This window comes from Pinus tabuliformis, chromosome 5_2 (assembly GCF_031772625.1).
Source record: "Pinus tabuliformis cultivar Carrire ecotype Pingquan chromosome 5_2, CPIR1, whole genome shotgun sequence".
Lineage (NCBI taxonomy): Eukaryota > Viridiplantae > Streptophyta > Pinopsida > Pinales > Pinaceae > Pinus > Pinus tabuliformis.
The window spans coordinates 530,829,031-530,846,644 of record NC_142306.1 but is presented as its reverse complement, the minus strand read 5'-3'; positions in this window follow the sequence as shown (position 1 = coordinate 530,846,644).

Below are 17,614 nucleotides of genomic sequence, written 5' to 3'. Positions count from 1 at the left end.
GCTCTCGCTCTAGCTCTTCGGCTCTTGCTCTGGCTCTTGGCTCTAGGTCTTGGCTCTAGTTCTAGCTCTTCAGCACTAGCTTTGGCTCTGGCTCTTTGACTCTAGCTTCCTCGCCCTCTACAACCTTTACCTATCTAGCTTTGCACTTGAACTTCAAGTGGCCCCAAAGGCTCCCTCAGTTGCTATATGCAGTAGCTCTTCGACTCTCCCTACTTTCTCGGCTCTACTACTACTTTCAACATTCTGTTTTTTCTCAATTGAGCTCTCTGCCTCCTTTGAGGTGAGCTTCCAGATTTTTGGCTACCCTAGCTATTTCTCTATTTGCAATCATCCTTCTGTGGCTCTTCGCTTCCCTACGCGTTGTCTATTCGACTACCATCTGTTTCTCAGCCTCTGCCCACTCAAATCCTTCTTATAGCATTAAATAATCATTGCATAACCCATTCAGGGGAGGCAAACACCTAATCTACAATGGATGAGGGCATCGGGCCTTTGAAATCCCTGAAACAACCATTCCATGGTTACACAGAGAAATGCCTTCAAACTCGGGAAAATTCGCCACAACACAGTTTTTAGGACTTCAAACATCTTGAATTCTACCTTGTATTTCTATTGGGTTTGCCTGAAATCACTATCGCAAGTCGCCATGCCCCTCTCTATGGCTTCCCTTTGTAGTTCGTTTAATAAACGAAATACATGGAAATACATTAAAAAGGCCAATTGATGGATCTCAAATCTTATGAAATAGTGTTTAGATTTCCATCGAGTCCAGCTAATCGCATCGCGCATATATATATGTCTATAGCCACTCCTCTATGTAGCTCTGATTGCGATCCGTTGATATCAACGGTCACGACATCACATCGCCCGGGATCCCACCTTTGCCTTGTGGTATCGCTGATTTCAGCAATCACACCATTGCATCGGCCTGGGACCTTTGCCTTGGGTATACACTGCCTGCCTCTGAGCTGACCCGCTGATCTGATCATTGAAGGTCGCTGATCAAGGATGCCTTCCACCTGACTTTAAGTCCTCCTCTTGGCCTCATGTGATGCGATTTTCCATTATAAAGGTCTTTTGCCCATTTTTAAAGGATTTTTGCCTCTTTCCCAAAGAACAAAGGGGAACTTATTTTTGTGATAACTTCTCCATCTGAAGTCTGTTTTCGCCCATTTAAGTTGCATTGGATTCAAAATGAAGGGATCTCTGCAAAGAGACTATTTCTCAGAGTAGCCTATGACTTTCATTTTCCTCTGATTTACAAATTATTTTTTCCATTTGGCACCTTTTACCTCTTATATGAAGCCTTTTAGACTTAGAGGTTTATCTAGGGTTCATTTTTGGATCACACCTTCCCACTAAGAGAAATTTTGATCTCCAAAAGATGATATACTGATCTAAGCAATAAATGAGAGTGACTTACCCTCTTCTTTCAGCCTCCCTACACTTGCCTTTGCATAGTGACTCTGAACCAAGGTTTCCGACCACTTCCCTTCTTGGATGGGCTAGTCTTCCTGGGAAGAACTGTCTTCCTCCTTACCTTTCTACAAAACTTCTGCTGAGCTGGTCATTGAAGGTGGTTTGAACTTATCTGCCTTGATCATTGATCCAAGGTGGTTCAAACAAATGTGAAGTACATCTGCTCCACAAAACTTTCATTTGTACCTGTTTGAAGAGCTGCCAACAACAATTGTTAACAAGAACAGGCATACAGACACAACTGGATGGACTAAACTCCTGCTTCAACAAAAGAAACAGATTTCACATCTTGTGAGCACCTCCATGTCTTACATCTGCATACAAATGATGGACTAGACAACAAGCCCACAAAACATGCCTTTAAAACAAATGACTCTTCAAGTCAAGCATGTAGAAAATACCATTAGGACTCTTTTTCAAAAGATGAAACACTTCATCATTATCTCCATTTGGAGACCAAGTTAACTTCTTCCAATTCAACATGGCATCACATGCATGTCAAAGCAATCAACCCTGCAAGTTAATTACACATACATGTTCAAAAACAAGGAAATCATCAACATCCATGTGTTCATGCATCTCATGCTCATGCATGCATTTCATCCTTCAACTTTCACTTAAGCACACTGTACTTTCGAAGATGAAATGAAATATAATGTAGATGCATCAATAGACATGCAATCTTAATTGGATAAGAACTCTAACCGTTCCATACCAATCCATTACAAAGGTACTACCTTTGTCTGCACATCAGCATCATCATGTGAATCATTCTAAGACACATCATTCATGGAATCTTCACTTCCATTTCTGCCATCTTCTCTTTCCACTTTCTTCAGCTTTTGTGGAAGCATTGTTGGATTCAAAGTCCAACATTTTGCAGCAAGATGTCCTTTCTTATGGCAGCAAGTTCACTGCATGTGCATTCTCTTGACAGCATGATTTTCCTTGTCCAATGGACCTTTGGCTTCTTGCTTCCTTTCCTTCAAAATTTTCCTGTGTGTGGCCATTCTCTTCCAACATCTAGAAACATGATGTTTATCCAAACCACAAAAAGAACATGCAATTCTTTTCCCATACATATGTGGAAATTTACCTTGCTTTGCAAAATCAAAAGGAAAATGTTTAGAACCAGATTTATACCTGCCTCTTTCACCTTTATTTCCCTCATGAGGAGGTGAAGCAAATTGTTATGCTCTTAACCTGCAAAATAATACCCAAATACAGAATATGCGAAGAAAATATACCCAGAACATAGAATAGCAATGATTTTATTATTCAGAGAGCAATGTTCACATGCCTCTTCGAGGGGGCAACCTCCAATAGAGCAGAGCTCGATTACAAAAACAAGACAAAATACTCCTCGCAGGGAGTCTCTATCCTTTATATATGACTCATGCATGCGATACCACCGGCCAATACCATGGGTTTTATTAATACCATCTATCTAATACTACGGCCCATTTGCAACTAACTGTGGTCCCGTCATTAATTGCGGGTTAACCACTTACAATTATTAATATGGGCTTTATTGACTCTTGACTATGACGTGATCCCATGACATAAATAAGGGGGTTAGGGTGGGACCCTAACATGCCCTCCCCCTTAAGACTAGCCTTGTCCTCAAGGCTGAAGCTGCGGAAACTGTTGAAGAATAGTGGCTTGTTCCCAAGTTGCATCTTCCGGAGAGGTGTCTTTCCATTTGACGAGGACTTCCTTAATCATGCGGCCGCGCAAGTGCTTGTCTCTTGTATCTATAACCTGTTCGGGTTGAAGCCAGATTGACCCTTCTTCGTCCAATTCAGGTAGACTGGTTTGGACTCGGCAATTGTTCCCAATCACTTTCTTGAGGCACGATACATGGAAAACTGGATGGATTTTTGCCGTAAGTGGAAAATCCAACTTGTAAGCCACTTCTCCAATGCACTGAAGTACTTGGAATGGTCTGTAGAATTTTGGAGATAGCTTTTGACAACCCTTGTCTTTGAGTGATGTTTGCTTATATGGTTGCAGCCTCAAAAAGACCTAATCCCCTTCTTGAAATTGGCACTCTGAGCGATGTTGGTCGGCTTGTTGCTTCATACAGTTCTGATCTTGATGAAGATTCTCTCTAAGATGGCCGATCATGGTTCCGTGGTGTTGTAGGAGTTGATCCACTGCTTGTACTTTGGAGCACCCCTTGAGATAAGAAGTAGGGGAAGGCGGAATTTGACCATAGACTGCTTCATAGGGAGTCATTTTGGTGGTGGCATGATAGTTGGTGTTATACCACCATTCAGCCAGAGGTAACCACTGTACCCAAAGGTGTTGCTTTTCTGAAGTGAAACACCTAAGGTAGGTTTCTAGACATTTGTTGACGGCTTTGGTTTGACCATCTGTTTGCGGATGATATGAAGTACTGAGTTTGAGTTGAGTGCCTTGTATTCTGAAGAGTTCCTGCCAAAAATTACTGGTGAAGATCGGGTCGCGGTCGGACACAATAGAAGTGGGCATGCCATGCAATTTGAAGATCTGATCCATGAAAGTTTGAGCAACCAAAGTTGGTGTAAACGGGTGGGGTAGGGCGCAGAAATGAGCATACTTCGACAGTCGGTCCACAACCACCATGATGACTGACTTGTTCCCTGACTTTGGAAGACCTGTAATGAAATCCATAGAAACCTCCGTCCAAATTGATGCCGGAATGGGCAATGGTTGTAATGAGCCTGGTGTGTTGACGATTTCCCCTTTGTGGCGTTGACAGACATCACATTCTGCTACGAAAGTAAGGATGTCCTGTTTCATGCCTGTCCAAAAAAATGATCTTCTGGTGCGAGCATACGTCTTCTGAAAGCCTGAATGTCCTGCAATGGGAGATGAGTGCAATTTTGCCAAAATGCGACTTTTGAGGGTGGATGTTGGTGATATTACAACTCTGTCCTTGTAGCGAAGAATATCATTCTGCCACGAGTAGCCCTTGCTAGAATTAGGATCGACCTGCAATTGAGAAATGAGTTGGGAAAGCCCGGGGTGTGAAAACCATTCCCTGCAAGCCTCGTCAATCCAATCTGGAATGGGGAGGAAAATTGCGAGCAGGGTACTTTCCTCCTCAAATTGGCGAGATAATGCATCTGCTACACTGTTGTCTTTCCCTTTCTTCTAAATGATCTCATAATCATATCCCAGCATTTTGGCTAACCATTTATTTTTTTGTGGGGAGGATAGGCATTACTCCAAAAAATATTTAAGACTATGATGATCTATGCGGATTTGGAAACGTCACCCCAATAAGTAAGCTCGCTAGGTCTCGACTGCATGTAAGATGGCCATCATTTCCTTCTCGTAGGTAGATTGGCCCAGATTCCTCCCACTGAGTTGTTGGCTTGTGAAGGCCAGTGGTCGCCCTTCCTGCATTAAGACCGCCCCAATACCTATACCCAAAGCATCACATTCAATGACAAAGGATTTGGTGAAGTCAGGTAGTGCTAAGACTGGAGTGGAACACATGGCATTTTTGAGAGCAGTAAATGCCTGTTGTGCTTCCTCGTTCCAGAAGAAGGAATTTTTCTTGAGGAGTTGAGTGAGGGGCTTCGCTATGCGGCCATAGTTGCGGACAAATTTATGATAATAGCCTGTGAGACCCAAAAATCCTCTCAAGCTTTTCAAGGTCTTAGGTTGAGGCCATTCTTGCATTGCCTGGATCTTTTTGGGGTCCACCTTGACACCTTCACGCCCCACAATGTGGCCCAAATACTCAACTTCTTCCATGCCAAATGAACACTTAGACATCTTGACATATAATTTATGCTTGTGGAGTAGTTGCAAGAGTAGATCTACATGCTAAAGATGTGCCGACCAAGTGCCGCTATAGATGAGGATGTCATCGAAGAAGACAAGGACAAATTTTCTGAGATATGGTTTGAGAATGTGATTCATAAGGCTCTGAAAAGTAGAGGGGGCATTACAGAGACCAAATGGCATGACCAGGAGCTCATAATGGCCTTCATGAGTTCTGAAATCCGTCTTGGGAATGTCGACTTCCTTCATTCGAATTTGGTGGTAGCCTGAGCGAAGATCCAACTTAGTGAAGAATTGAGCCCCATTGAGTTCGTCCAGCAAATCGTCAACCGCCAGGATGGGAAATTTATCTTTGACTGTCAACTTATTGAGGGCTCTGAAGTCGGGACACATCCGCCACTCCCCATCTTTCTTGAGGACCATGACCACTGGGGATGAATAAGGACTAATGCTGGGACGAATGACACCTGCTTCCAACAATTCCTTGATGATTTTTTCTATTTCATTCTTTTGGGTGAACGGATATCTGTATGGCCGCACATTTGGGGGTTGGGCCCCTGGAACCAAGGTGATGCTATGATCATGTTCCCCTCGCGAGGGTGGAAGCTCATGAGGCTTGTCAAAGACCGTCCTATGGTTATTTAAAATCTATTGCATCTTAGGATGAATTGGCTGAGACAGGGTTTCGACTACCTGGATGGCATTAAATTGAGCGACCACTCCATGATAGCCCTTTTTTAACAATTTTTCCATCCTATGCGAGCTGATGATTGAGGGGGCTCCCGCCTGGAGTCCACGAAGGGTATGTGTGGAGTTGTTCTGCTTAAAACTCATATATAACTCCTGGAAATCCATTGTGATTGGCCCAAGAGTGCGGAGCCATTCAGCGCCTAGGACAATGTCGCAACCCCCCATGTGTATGGCAAACATGTGGGTTTTCAACTGATAATCCCCCATTTGAAGTTTGACATTTTCACAGCGGCCTTCACATTTCATTGTGGCCTCATCTGCAATTTGGACTTGGAAGTTAGAGACTGCTCGTACAAAACAATGCATTGCTTCTGCGATTTTTTGATGGATGAAATTATGGGTACTTCCACTATCAATCAAGACTACTACTGGGCGATGTTTAAGAAAACCCATGATTTTTAGAGTTTGAGGGGAAGAAATTCCTGCCAACGCATTTAGCGAAATAACTGGTTCGTCAGATATAATCTCCTTTTGGTTGTCTTCTTCGATCGCCTCCGGTTCCTCAAGTGGTGGATCTTCCTCGGTGGAGCTGTAGTCAGTGGCATCTATTTGAAAAAACTTGGGCTCCTTGTATTTATGACCCGAGGAATATTTTTCATCACAGTAGTAACATAGTCCTTGCTTCCTTCTTTCGGCCATTTTCGCAGGTGACACCGTTTGAATCTTAAGTGTCTGAGTCGTGTTGGGAGCCTGTGGGGGACGACCTTTAGCGGGGAAATTGGGGCGGCTATATTGGGCTACTAATGCACGTTCCACCTTACGAGCTACCTGGCAAGCCTCTGTCCACGTGGGAGGGTGGTGGAGTAGAACTTGAGCTTTGATGGATTCTTTAAGACCACTGATAAAACATTCCGTGTAGAACTCATCTATGAGACCCTTAGTGCGGAAGGCTAAGGCTTCAAAAGCGGTAATATATTCATCCACTGTACCCATCTGTCAGATCTTAGTGAGACGCCCCAAAAAAGAGTCTTCCTGTTCAAAGCGCTTTCGAAGAGCTTTGGTAAATTGGTCCCAATTCTGAAAAGGTCCATTGCAACGCTAATGCCATTCCCCCCATTGCCATCGTTCATTGTCCAAGTACATGGTCCCCACCATAAGCTTAGTCCAATCATCTAGGATATGATTCAATTTGAAATACTACTCCATTTGTGCTAGCCATGTTGACGTGTGAGAACCGTCAAATTTATGCATATCCAACTTGGGAGGTCGCTGACTGGTTGGTGGATGGGTGTGCCAGACGTGAGGAGAGTGGCTTGACTCACCCTCATGGTATTCATGGCCCTTATACGCCTCCTCGTGGGCTGGTTCCTTGCCCTTCGAGAGTGCTTCCTGTACCTGGAGACTTAGTCCGGTAATCTCACGTTGGAGGGAGTTCATCGCAGTGTGGATGGTGTTCGCAGTGCCTTCAAGTTTGTCCATCCTTTCATTGGCCATCGCTTGAGCTCTAGTTTCTACCATACACCAACCAGATGAAAAATTGGGACCGCCTAAATTTTTTTTTCTAATAAATTGAATGGTACCACCTTGCTCAGCTCGCCGTCCTGATTCTGATGGGCTAGATCAACAATAAGCACCCCGGAAGATCTCAGACTCTTTTTTTTTCTTTGGAAAACTCCTAACGGAGTTTTACTCCTTTATCAATACTGCAGTCGCCAAATCCTCAAAATGTCAATGCTGCCAAAAGTCCTGCGAAAAGTAGACCCCGGTATAGGAACCCTTCACAACAACTCCGATCTGGTGGATCTGAGAGATCTGAATGGTGGAACAACTGCTGCTGTGGATCTGATGGAGATGCGGGACTGAAGTCTGCTGCTGCGGCACATCTTTGCACACGCGGATCTGGAATAGATGATGTGTGATCCCCCGATAGAAGAGGGAACTATGGTCTAGAGGAGTGTCAGGTGCTACAGATCGCAATATACATAAGGGTCTGACAGTAGTACTCGACCCAATGTTTCAGGGCTCTAACTAAGGAGGATCGACCGTACCCTTAGCTGTACAACCCGACTACCCTATCGTACGGGCGAGTAATCTCTCCAAGTGCTGTTCTCGGTGTACTGTAGCCACAAGATGGCCGAAGGTTTATCTATGGCGAGGTTTCAAGGGAGCCTAGGGGGCTTCCTATATACCCAGAGGGTACGTGGAAGACAGTCCATGCGCGGTTCTGTCTAATGTGCTACTACTCGAAGGGGTACCCACAGGGGTTACAAGGGAGTCCAACAAACGTGACCACCTCTTGTATTTCCTGCGTGCATGCCTCCCCAAATCCGCAGGTTTATGCGCTTAACGACAGATCCTGTGGTTTAAAGACGCCGGAACACGTCTCTAGCTAAAAAAAAATTTGCTAAAAATTGGAGATCCCACCGAGCCCTGGAAAGTGCTCTGATACCACTTGTTATGCTCTTAACGTGCAAAATAATACCCAAATACAGAATATGCGAAGAAAAGATACCCAGAACACAGAATAGCAATGATTTTATTATTCAGAGAGCAATGTTCACATGCCTCTTCGAGGGGGCAACCTCCAATAGAGCAGAGCTCTATTACAAAAACAAGACACAATGCTCCTCGCAGGGAGTCTCTATCCTTTATATATGACTCATACATGCGATACCACGGGCCAATACCGTGGGTTTTATTAATACCATCTATCTAATACTACGGCCCATTTGCAACTAACTGTGGTCCCGTCATTAATTGCGGGTTAACCACTTACAATTATTAATATGGGCTTTATTGACTCTTGACTATGACGTGATCCCATGACATAAATAAGGGGGTTAGGGTGGGACCCTAACACAAATGAAGTGGCTCCCTTTGGAACACCATCAATCTCTTCAAGGCTATTATAGTCTCCCCAACTCTCTGGTTCAAGTTTGTTCCTTTGAACACCTATATCCTGTAATTGATGTTTCAGGCTATTGCATTCCTCCTAAATACAATCTTCACAATCTGTAATGCAACCCCTCCTTGGAGTTGTTTCAATGGCCTTCATGGCAACCTTGGAAATTTCTCCATAAGATTGTCCATAGCCAAGACCCAAATACTTAGCCCTTTCTTCAACCATTATTGGTTCAACAATACCTTGTGCATGCTTTCCCAAGCCCTTTCCTTCATAGCCCATCTTGGACATTAGCTTGGAACCTATGCCTTTGGTATTTTTTCAAAAGAACCAATATAAGCATTCTCAGAGGAATTTGAAGACAAACTGGAATGGTTTACCTCTTCTTCAAGCTGATACTTGACCAAGGCTTCTTGGGCAACAAAGAGATGTGTCTCCAACTCATGCATCCATTTTAGGTTCATATTTGCAATATGAAGTTGCCTTTCCATTTCCTGTAATTTTCCAGAAAGCAACTACTTCTCTTCCTCCACAGAATTCAACTACTCTCTAAGTCTGCTACTCTTCCTTCCATCCTCATACATTTCTCTCACCATATCCATCATGGTGGACAATTCTTGCTTCATGTCTTCATCAAAGAGTCTTGTGATGAAGAGAGAAGAATTCGAGGACTCACTTGTAGAAGTTGTCATTATGCCAATGACTTCTTCTTTCTCCTTGTCCTTGCTGGACCGAGCTTTCTATAGCTTTCTCTTCACCTCTGAAAACTCAGAAAATAGTCAGTCTACAACAAGAATACATCAATCAGACAATCAATCCTTGACTGCCCAAACACCTTTCAGACAAGCAATCTTTTCTCTGCCAATCAAGCATTCTGATATAAGCTTCTTTGAAGGTGAGGTCAATCAATCTCAGGCTCTGATACCACCTAATCTGAAAATGGGGCACTTAGGCTTCTTGTCTAACTTACAAGAACCTCTCCCACTCCCAGAGCTTTAAATATTCCCAAGTCTTATTGATTAACCAATGCGTAAATGATAGTATGCTTGAAATTATAGGTGTATGCTTATATTTATTATTGACCGTTTATGTGCTTTAAAATATGTTGTGTATGTTGATATGTAAATACATACAATAAATACTAATGCAGTAATAAAAAAAACACACAGAACAAAAATTTAATTTGGAATTCACCCAAAACTCTTGGGCTATGTCTCCTTGAGCTCTAGTCAACTCGACTAGGCTCTATGGGATTATGGTATAAGTTCATTTTACAAGCTCTTGGCTCAACTCCTACTGTTTTACACAAAAACAGTGGGTTTAGATACCATTTTTATCCTCGACTCTTGAAGTTCTCAGCTCTCGCTCTGGCTCTTAGACTCTGGCTCTAGCTCTTGGCTCTGGCTCTTGGCTCTGGCTCTAGCTCTTCGGCTCCGGCTTTGGCTCTGGCTCTTCGGCTCTAGCTTCTTGGACCTCTGTAACCTTCAGCTCTTTGGCTTTTCACTTGAACTTCAAGTGGCCCCAAAGGCTCCCTCAGCTGCTCTGCGTAGTAGCTCTTCAACTCTCCCTGCTTTCTCAGCTCTGCTACTACTTTTAGCATTCCGCTTTTCCTCAATTGAGCTCTCTGCCTCCTTTGAGGTGAGCTTTAGGCTTTTTGGATACCCCAGCAATTTCTCTATGTGCAATCATCCTTTTGTGGCTCTTCGGTTCCCTGCGCGTTTTATGTTTGACTACCATCTAGCTCTCGGCCTCTACCCACTGAAATCCTTCTTCTAGGGTTAAATAATCATTGCATAACACATTCAGGGGAGGCGGCCACCTAATCTACAACGAATGATGGCATCGGGCCTTTGAAATCCCTGAAACGGCCATTCCCTAGTTACACAGAGAAATGCCTTCAAACTCGGGAAAGTCTGCCACAACACGATCTTTCGAACTTCAAACATCATGAATTCCACCTTATATTTCTATTAGGTCCACTTGAAATTGCTATCGCAAGTCGCCATGCCCTTCTCTATGGCTTCCTTTTGTATTTTGTTTAATAAATGGAATACATGGAAATACATTAAAAAGGCCAATTGGCGGATCTCAAATCTTATGAAATAGCGTTTAGATTTCCATCAGGTTTGGCTAATCACATCGCGTATCTATATATATATATATATATATATATATATATATATATATATATATATATATATATATATATATATATATATATATATATATATATAGCCACTCCTCTATGTAGCTCCGATTGCGATCCGTCGATATCAGCGATCGCGATATCACATCGCTTGGGGTCCCGCCTTTGCCTTGGGTATACACTGCCTGCCTCCAATCCGACTCGCTGATTCAATCATCGGAGGTCGCTGATCAGGGGTGCCTTCCGCCTAACTTTAAGTCCTCCACTTGGCCTCATATGATGCGATTTTACTTTATAAGGGTCTTTTGCCCATGTTTAAATGTTTTTTGCCTTCTCCATCTGAAGTCAGTTTTCGCCCATTCAAGTTGCGTTGGATTCAGAATGAAGGGATCTCTGCAAAGAGACTATTTTTGAGAGAAGCCTGTGACTTTCATTTTCATATAATTTACAAAGGATTTGTGCCATTTGGCACCTTTTACCTCTTATATGAAGCCTTTTAGACTTAGAGGTTTATCCAGGGTCCATTTTTGGATCACCTGCTCCGAGGAATGAAATGCATTTGCAACCTCGAGTGACTTTTGAGCCATTTTAGAAGTGAGGCATGGGTTTCATTGGGCCCATTAATCCTCCATTAAGATAGAAAAAGTACATCATTGTGTGCACTGATTACTTAACAAAGTGAACTGAAACCAAAGTTGTCAAGGTAGCCATAGAAGAGAAAGTGGTTGAGTTCTTGAGGGAGAATGTCTTTTACAAGTTTGGATACCCTAGAGAGATAATCACTAATTAGGGTACTCAATTCACCTCACACATAATTGAGAATCTGTTAAGCCAACATAAGACCAAGCACAGGAAGTCCACTCCTTACCATCCTCAGGCCAATGGACAAGTAGAAGTCACCAATAGAGCATTGGAAAGCATTCTGACAAAAGTGGTGAGTAGGAGTAGGAAGGATTGGGCTGACAAACTAGTGGATGCCACTTGGGCCTACAATACAACTTGGAAGATAACCACTGGCTTGACCCCTTATGATTTTGTTTATGGGAAGAAGGCTCTTCTCTCCATTGAGTTTGAGTACAACACATTAAGGATGGCAACATAATTGGATCTAGATGTTACAAGGGCACAACAAGAGAGGTTGCTCCAACTAAATGGGTTAGATGAATTCAAGATGCAGGCCCTCCTACACACAGAGGTGACTCAAGTACAAAGAAAGGTCTGGCATGACAAAAATATTAAAGACAAACTATTTCAAGAAGGTAATTGGCTCTGCTGTATGACTCCAAGTTCAAATATTTCAAAGGCAAGTTGATGACTAGATGGCTGGGCCCATATGTGATATAAAAGTTCAATGAAAACTGGGTTTTTTAGATAAAAACCATTGATGAAGAAGGTATCCCTTTTCTTGTCAATGGGTATAGGTTGAAATTCTACAAAAATCCTTTGTCAAATAAGGAATTCATCAGTAGTATCAGTAAGGCAGTAATGGTGATTGAAGGAGTCTCAGCTTCCACCTCACCAAGTTCTTGAGGACTATTGAATATTTGAAAAGAAAAAAAAAGACAATAAGAGACCCAGGTGAAAACCTCCATGAGGCACCTGAGGCCCACTCTTAGGTTGAAAACCTCCTTGAGGCAGCCCAAGAGTTAAAAAAAAAGAGGAAAAGGAGAAAAGTAAAAGATCCCCCGGTGAAAACCTCCTTTGAGGGCCTAGGGCAGGCAACTAGGATGAAAACGTCCTTTGAGGTAGCCTGGTTGTCTTTCCAAAAAAGAGAGAGAGAAAGATCACAAAAATAATGGCAAGGACCTCAAACCTACCCACTCATAACAATTTTGGTTTTTGCAGGTTTTCAAGAAGATAATGCACATAGATATTAGAGGGTAGAAATGCATGAAAAACCCCATGTTTGTCTTCATCCATTTCATCTCATCCATGACCCCCACGTTCTTTCATCCATACTCATCTCCAACAATAGAAAAATCCAAATTTCAGGTAATTTTGTGACTTCTATAGGATTTCCTATAGTTACTACAGGAGTTTCCTGTAGTACTACAGGAAGTCCTAAAAATCTACAGGAAAGGAAGTCCAATTGAAAAATTATGATGCAGGCCTATTTTGGATTAAAAAAGGAGGCCATTGACTTCACCACATCTCAGCCAACACCCTTCATGACCATGTCACCCTCTGTGTCCATCAAAGAAATATCAAAGGGGCATACCACCAGCAGCCTACCTCACCTACCACTCCATGGCCACACCTTCCACTCACTCCAATATCTATTCACCTTCCAAGCAAAGAAAGGCCATAGAAATTCAAAGAAGGGAAGCTACAAGATTTCCTATAGTAGTACTATAGGAAACCCTGTAGTAGTCTATTTTGAAGCAACACCATGCTCCAATACTAACCTTCAGCACCCATGCATTGGAAGTGGAGAAGCACAGCTACAGGAACTATGGAACCTATTCAAAGCTCAGTAGCAACATAGAAATCCATCACCTACACATCAACAAGAAGACAACCTATCATCAAAAAAAAATCAATAAAGAAGATGTACCTCAACCATGAGCAGCACAGTAGAGCCACCCTTCGGCATGCATCAGCAAGGCAAAGGGAGCCACATGTATGTCACCTCATCCAAAATCTACCATAAGTATGAATATGATTAAAACTGTAGGAATATGTAGAAATTTGGTTTTATAAGTGAAGGTGGCCAGTTAACTTGGCCACCCTCAGCCCGATAAAAAATAAAATTAAGTGCTAGTCAACTCGACACGTAGCAAGGTCACATCAAAGGGAATAAATCAGAAAGGTGGTCAATTTATGTTGAACAAGAGTGGGTGATGATTAAGATGAAGGTTTGCATATATCTAATAGTGGGACCAACAGTCCAAAAGGATAAATACGTACTCATCCAGCCAGCACATCGCTCAATGAAATCTACCATAAATAGAAATGTTCCCTAACTTTCATGCAAGATATTGTTCATTTCAAGATTTTGAGAGCTGGGACCACCTAGAAAAGCCATCAAAAGGAAAATATAGTCTCGACCATCCTAATATTAGCACCTATAGAAAACACAAGAAAACTATAGGAAAAATTGAGGAAAGCTAGTCTTGACATCCTAGAGTAAGAACCTACAGGAAAACTACAAGAATAGGGAGACTTGTCAAAAATGTTGTGAGTGGGTGCCTAGGGTCCAGCTATACAATAATTATCCTCAACCAAGGCATTGCAATGAAAGGTATGTTCCATATCCTTTTTGCTTTCATTTGTGAAGAGAAAAGGAAAAGAAACTATCATTTCTTTTAGTGATTATAGTGTGTATAGAGATAGGCAGAATTGTGTGGAGGATTGTGTAGAGTAAAAGGAGAATTGTAGTCATCACCCTCCTAAAATCTAAACCTTCATCACTTGGGGAAGATCTTAAGCTATAGCCACCAAAACTTCATGCAAATATATTGACAGGGGGTTTCAACATAAGAGAACCCACCAGAACAGCTAGAATACATCAACATCCTCCTGTGGTGGATATCTTTACAAGGCATTAATGGTTGGAATTTTTCGAGCTATTTAGGGGATATGATGATGATATAACTAGGGAATTTGCAACGTCACTCATACCTCTAGGTAGAGTTAGTGCCACTATTGTAGTGAGGGGATTGTCTGTGACAATTGCCCCATAAAGCATTAGAAAGATCACTACACTTCCTTTAGGGTTGCAATGGAGAAAAGAGGATAAAGCTAGCAACACTCTTACTAAGAAGAAATTTTTCTTTGAAGGAGAGGAACCAATTGAGGAAAAAAATGGGATTAAAAGGGGGAGAATTCCATATCCTTGGATGAAGTAAACTATCACAGTCTAAAGTATATTTCTTGTAAGGGTAGACTCAGTATGGTCTATGGTTACCAGTTTAGACTCCTCCATGAGCTGATATTTGGAGAAGAGTTCCCTCCTCATAGAATAATAAGTGTGCCTTAATTTTTGTTGCAATCAATAATAGAAATTAGCATCAAAGTACAAGAAGGGAAGCATCAGCAATTGGCACATCATGGACTGATCAAGCTCATACTAGAAGATGCCCTAAAAAACTTAAGAATCCCTATTATGTGGTCAACATTTGCAGACATGAACAGAGAAGATGTAATTCAATCCATTGAGTATGAAAGAGACCCTACTTCTAGTGGTGAAGAAGAGGGGGAAGAGCCTAAAGAAGAGTAAGAAGATTCTAAACAAGAGAAAGAAGAGCCTAAAGAAGTGGAAGAAGAGCCTGAAGAAGAACCAGAGGAAGAAGAGGAGACAGAAATAAATGAGACAGAGGATGAAAAGGATAGTAGGGAAGAAGCACAAAAGAAGGGATCAAGTCCTGAAATACATAACAAGGAAGGAGAGGAATCCCCAAGAGTGTCTCCTGAGCCCACAGAGAAGGAGGCAGTTGCTACCTTAACTGCTCTAAGTACACCTATAAAATCAAAATGAAAGAGGCAGAGGTAGATTCCCCTATACTTCAGAATAAGGAAGAGAACTAGGATAAAATAAGGGAGACCTCAAAAACGTACCAAGACTCCTATAATCATTGAGGACTCACCAAAATAACAAGAGAAGTTAGTCCCTCTAGGAATGAGAGGTGAAGAGGACACATCACAATAGGCTTCCCCAAGGTCACCAATCACCTATGTTAGGAGGTCTGTCACCAGGTCAACCTTAGCAAGACAAATTAAATAACCTTTGATCCCTTTTCAAAAGGGAAAGGCCTCCTATAGGAAACACAGATAGACCTACAGGAAACACAAACAGTCCTATAGGAAACCCTGTCAAAACTACAAGAAACATAGAAATAGGAGCAGGAAGGATAGCAGGGGCAAAGGGAAGGAAAAGAAGCAACAACACAAGTACAAGGGGAGACAAATACTCAAAATATAGTAAAGGGAGAGTCCCAGGAGCTGCAGGAACCTAGCCCACAACCAAACCTCAACTCGTATTACAGATTCATTGAGGGAGGTAGAGTAATACCACAAAAAATCTCCATCCCTCTATTCTTTGAGCTTGAAAAGGAGAGAGAAAGGACACATCGCAGGATGCAAAGTCTAAATCAAAAGATGTAGAGCATGTGGGCATATGGAAGAAAAGCTGTTGGAAATGGGTAGAGAGTTGAGAAGGATAAGAGATAGGGAAAGAGTAATGAAATCTCAACTAAAGGTTGAGAACACATGGCTGAGGAGGAAAGTACAAGAAAAAGAGATCTAATTAGAAACTATGGCAAGTCTCTCCATGGAGGCACTCTAGTGTAGGATGCCAACAAAATCATATGCCTTATACTCAAAGAACAGTGGTTTAAGTTCCAGATAAAAACCCTATAAAAATGAGGAACTATGCCTTTCCAAGACTATAGGTAGTTCATTGACCTCTGTGACCAAAGAACGTTGGAGGACATGGCCAAGATATCTCAATTATACCTACATAACTTGGCCCTAACAGATTTGAATGTGTGGGACCCTAATCCAAAGTAAGGGGACTTACAACTAATGGACTTGGCATCATGGATGAATCATAAGGAGGCCAAGGCTAAGGAAGTAAAAAGGGTAATAAATAGAACCCCTTCATATCAGAGTAGAACAGATCAACCCCATGGCTTTCATTAGCACCCACAACCTCATCGCCAATGATCCCCAACTTACACCAGGATACCTAGCTACACAAGAGCAAGAAGTCACTCATTTTGAGGACACTTTGGGATTGCTAGGTGATGAAATCTAGCAAGCATGCCAAAGGAGATGGAACACCTTACCCTAAAGCCTAAATATTTGGGAGTATCATTCCCCTAAAAGAATGAGGGATTCACTAGAAACAACCCCATTGTATCAGAAAGCATTGCAAGGACTCAAAGTCAACTAGATTGGCTTAAAACTCAGTCCACCATTTCCCTTGTGTATGTTAGAAGGGAGAAAGGAAGAAGAAGAAGAAAGAAAGTAGTGGGAGAAAATAGAGAAGAATGCAGGATTTTATCCACAAGAGGAGGATACTGCAATAGAAGCCTGGAATGTCATAGATGCCACCAAAGAAATGAAAGTCGTGGACATAGATTTAGTTGCTCATACAATGAGCAACACTTTTAGTAGGGGCTGATGATGAGGCTCATAAATAGGTAAAGTATATGGACCTTAATGCCACTCTCCAACTTACTAAAATCAACTTTTCTCACATTTCTTTACATGTTTTTTTATATTTTTCTTAATGAGAAGGGTAAAGATGAGATGTCATGTATTATGGTCTAACGTACATTGACTGCAAGTTTTGGAGAAAATTTTGGTTAATTAAAGTATAGGAACTTGAAGTAGACAAGCAAGAGGGATTTTAGGAGATTGGATCTCCCTCCTTAACTCCTCACTCACTTGAATATTCCTCCACCAGATCTCATCATCTCGGAGTCACAAGCAGTCGAGCCATAAAGATCATTGGCAGTGAAGCCAGTGATAGTTGAAGACCAGTTCAACTCAAGTTTGGAAGCCAACCCTCCCTAAATTTAAGGAAGGTTTTGGTAGATTCATTTGTATAAATAAGAAGGTCTAGAGCCTCATTAAGATTTGATTTTTTTGTTGTATCCGAGATTCATTTTCAAGCT